This window comes from Pogona vitticeps, chromosome 2, assembly GCF_051106095.1.
Source record: "Pogona vitticeps strain Pit_001003342236 chromosome 2, PviZW2.1, whole genome shotgun sequence".
In the NCBI taxonomy this organism is placed as follows: domain Eukaryota; kingdom Metazoa; phylum Chordata; class Lepidosauria; order Squamata; family Agamidae; genus Pogona; species Pogona vitticeps.
In genome coordinates this window covers 137,709,960-137,714,557 of record NC_135784.1, presented here as the reverse complement: position 1 = coordinate 137,714,557, position 4,598 = coordinate 137,709,960, and the positions used below count along the sequence as shown (strand labels likewise).

At 42.6% G+C, this 4,598-nt stretch overlaps 1 long non-coding RNA gene across 1 annotated transcript in view; it reads right to left on the bottom strand.

Annotated features, from left to right (window-relative positions):
- LOC144586278 (uncharacterized) overlaps window positions 1-3,592 on the bottom strand; it is a 34,046-nt gene extending 30,454 nt beyond the window's left edge. The window contains exon 1 of the long non-coding RNA XR_013541012.1: window positions 3,508-3,592. This is a non-coding gene — a long non-coding RNA (uncharacterized LOC144586278). The remainder of the gene's footprint in view (window positions 1-3,507) is intronic.
- Window positions 3,593-4,598: the final 1,006 nt, after the last annotated feature.

Below are 4,598 nucleotides of genomic sequence, written 5' to 3'. Positions count from 1 at the left end.
CTGCAAGGAGGCAGAAGTGGAAACACCTGAAGCAGGATTGGTGTTCACCAAGGCATATGAGATCAGCTGGAACTGTGTTACAGGGAAAATTAAAGCACCTGCAAGCCAACTGATAATGACTGCAAAGTACAAATGAATGCAAAGAGGTTAAAATCCAGACATGACCATTTAGATAGGCATCAAATGGATGTACAGTTATCCAAATCCAGACCTGGGACATTCCTGCACTCTTCCCATATTTCCTATTGCCAAGAAAGCTAGAAAAGAGGTGTGGGGGAAGTATGTAAGGGGAATTTATAACAGCTTGCAGAAGGAATAAGATTCTTTCATGCAAAAGCAATGGGCTTCAGTCTACAGAATGGATGGATGGATGGATGGATGGATGGATGGATGGATGGATGGATGGATGGATGGATGGATGGATGGATGGATGGATGGATGGATGGATGGATGGATGGATGGATGGATTGATTGATTGATTTTAAAAGGAGGATTACTAGAAACTGATATTGGTCAGTACAAGCTGAAAGCTATTTTTGTTGGTACCCAATCACAGTCATGAGAAGAGAAGTCACAGAGTCTGAAACTGGTCCTGTCTTCCTTAATGAGTGGTTTGAGAAGTTCTTTGGCTTCTCCATCACTGCCCTACTTTTAGGTTGCATATGCCTGCAAGCCAAGTAATACATGCACCATCTCTTCCCAGGGGCAGTGACTTCACAGAGGAAAAGGTAATCCGAAGCCAAACCAAGCTGATAGATCAGAAAGATGTTAGCCAGAATCCAGAGAGTAAGCAAGAGAATAATCAGGATTCCAGCCCATGACAGTCAGTAAATCAAGGCCTTAGCGAGGAGCAAATAGAGGTGAGGTGAAAAAGCAGTCCATATCAGCTCAGTGAGCAATTAAACAAGACGTGGGATGTAACCATAACTTAGAAGCATTTGGTGGAGTTGTGAAGGGTCCAGGCAACATGAAAGAAGGAGAAGAAACAAAGCCAAGAAGGTGAGAGAAGCATACATTCTAATCAACTAATCTTTAGCTGGGAGCCCTACCTGATTACCCTTGAATTGTTCCTACAGACCAAATGAAAGGCTCTGATTATATTTAAAGGCTTGCTATACCTTGCACTAGAGGTTTATTACGGGGAAATCTCTTCTCCCATGAAGCATCTTGCCAATCAAGCTTTTTTTGTCAAAACCACACACTGGATCTGTCTCATGAGACCTGTGGGAATCAACCAAGTAGGATCTTCATTTCCTGCTTACAGTTTAGTTATATAATTGTCAACTAAAGGACGTCTGTATACATCCAGAGCTACAAGTTTTAGTCTAGGCCTAAGCCATTTTGTGCCTCATGGTACAGGAGAAGAGGTGAAATAAAAATTGCCTGCCTTTCATGACCTAGCAACAAAAAAGTAGTTTAGAGGGTTTGTGCCCCCACCTTTTTATTTTTACCTATTTTATTTACTTATTTTTGTTGCTTCCCCTGGGTGGAAAATGAGCTACACTTCTCCCTTCAACGATGCCGGGGTTAGGGACTCTGGACCACCATGTAGTTCAAAGTCTGAATATAACTCTTATGCCCTTAAAAACATAATTACAAAGCATAAACAGCTGAGTAACACACATGCACACACATATATAAAAATTCACTCTATCAGGGTTCTGTTCCATAGTGTTGAAAATTCTTTCCATACAGTTCTGCATGTAATGAGCCTTAAATGTCCTTATTCGGTCCTCCTAATCTAGAGGCTGAATTAGAGATGTTTTGTTTGGGGTGCTTCAGTGCCTTCAGTATTGAACTCACAGGGTTCTGGGTGACCAAGGCTCTGTCTGTCTGTCTGTCTGCCTGCCTGCCTGCCTGCCTGCCTGTCTGTCTGTCTGTCTGTCTGTCTGTCTGTCTCTCTCTCTCTCTCTCTCTCTCTGTGTGTGTGTGTGTGTGTGTGTGTGTGTGTGTGTGACTAAATGTGAATGTGAATTAAAATCTGGAAGGCAGAGAATAGTAGAAAAGCAGAAAGTTTGAACTTTGATATTGCAATATGAATAGACTGGATGTCAGTATATTTTGTGTTTCTCCTCCCCCCCTTCTTTTTTTCTCCTTACATTTCCCTTTACCCTCTATATTCCATACCCTATTCCAAATTACTAAATAAAAATATATTCAAAAGAAAAAAATGTGTCTAACCAAAACAGTGCTGTTCAGATCCATGCAGTGAAGAAGAAGTACCAGCCACTGTGGACCTTCCCCCAGCATCACAGAGGGGCTTCCAAGGTCAGATTCCAAGGCCCTTCTTTTTCCATCCCCAAGATATGGGACCAAACCATCCTTTTTAACATTGGAGGTTCTTATTGTCATAGGCTGGGTTTTTTTAACTAGTGATTTTTGCAATTCATTCATGCATACTACCATGTTTCCCCAAAAACAAGACAGGGTCTTATATTATTTTTTGCTTCAAAAAACACATTAGGGCTTATTTTCAGGGGATTTTTTTTTTCATGGACAACCATCTACATTTATTCAAATACAGTCATGTCGTCTTCTGGTTGCTGCACAAGGGTAGAGGGCGGGGTTTCACTTAACTAGGACTTATTTTGGGGGTAGGTCTTATTTTCCGGGAAACTGGGTAGAGATGGGCATGAACTGGTTTGGTGATTTGTACCAGTTTGTTTTTCAGCCAAACAGGTATTCAGGACTCCCCAGCCCCACCTCCTCTCAGTGGACACCCACTCCGAGGCAGCACCCTGGCTTTCTTGCCCTGCCTCCTCTGGGCGCTACCTCTGAGTGGGTGGGTGTCTGGTGAGAGGAGATGGGGCTGGGGATGTTCGGCTGAAAAATGAACCTGCACAAACTGCCAGACCAAGAGTTTGTGCCCATTTCTGGTCTATACCTCTTGTAAGATCATATGCTGGAAGCTGGCTTAAGAGGTTTTATCCTAAAAGGTGGCCTACAAATATTTCCAACCTTGGCATCAATAAAGATAAGAATGACTATTCAACATCCACACTGAAGTAGATGTGCTTGACTGACAACTTTTCGCATTACGTCTCTGCTTCAGATTGCAAACATGAGGGTCGGACTACATCACTTATTTGTACCTGGCACCTAGTAGTATAGTGTGCAACCGACAATATTTAAGTCAGAAATAATAATGACATCAAGCCTGAGGAGTAGATGTAAGATATAATTGATTTTTCTGTAGCTGTTGCAGAAATCCATGGATTTAAAAGCATTCAACACCAGGTCTTCCACTCCCAAATGCAGTTGTAACACCAGTGCAATGCTTTTGTAATGCCCTTAATAATTAATTATCTGCTGTCAGATTGATTCTGACTTATAAAGACTCTTACCATTTTTTTAAAGGTATAAAGCACTCGGAAGTGGCTGACCATTCCCATCTTCTGGGGCTGTGGGGCCCTGGGGCTGTGCAGCTTGCCCAAGACTACAAGGTGGCTCTTTTCCTGGGAACTGAACTCCCACCCTCTAACTCCACATCCAACTACTCAAACTTACCATAATGACTTGGGTTACATCAATCTGATGGCAGCTACAAACTCACCAGGTGGCTTTAAGTGAATCATGATCACTCAGCTGCAACCATTCACCCCAGTATGAAGTATTGGCTGAAACCCTGTTGCTTAGCATAGTAAGCTGTAACTAGATACTGCTCACTAAATCAATGGAACTTATGGAAGAGTTGATTCACCACTGATTAAATGGGCCTACGTACTATGCTAAGCAACAGGACTTCAGCCAATAATTCTTACCAACCTTACAGAACTACAGTAAGAATGATGTGAAGTTCTTTGAATACAGAAAGTGTTTATATATGTTCCTCATCTTCATCATTACCAGCTTCTTCATCAAAATAGCAAGAGAGAGATTTTACATTCCAAAAGGTCAAAGATGAGTGAAACCCATCTTACCAAGCACTCCAGGTGTCTTTAGGAGAAAATTCATTCCTTTAACTTGATTCAAAGGCAATCTGTATCTTATAACAGATGTACAGGTGAGGCTGTTCCTTAGCTGACTGCCTCTGCTCAGTTTCATAGGAGGTACTTTTATTTAAATGTCTTGATCTTCCACCAGATGCATTAAACCACCTGCCACCTGTTCTTTGGTCTCTAGCCCTAAAGCTGCTCACTCTCCAGTGAATCAATCATTATGCAAACACAAGCAACTCTGACAGCTGACTGTAATGGGCTGGATCTGAGGCAAAACGTACTGATATTGTGACAGTGGAAGGAGGGAATGAATACAGCTTTCTCATTCGGTGGTACAGTGGATTGGCATCCCAATGTTTACTGGGACTCTCCCAATTAACATTTCTAGCAAGGCTGTAAAGCTGACACTTATACAAATTCTGCAGGGTTTTTTATCAGTCATGTTCAGGGGTTGGATGCAACTTCCTACGGCATAACCAGGGCCGCCAATCCCCTTCTGCTGGTTGATTTGGGAAGTGAAGTGTCCCCTCACATGGGCCCTGATAGTGCTGCCCCACCCCCACTGCTAGAAATGGAGGAGAATGTATCTCTTGCTCTGCCCATCCTGTACACCCCTCCCTCCCCTAATGGCAATATTTCTGGACACACACACCTTCCCAT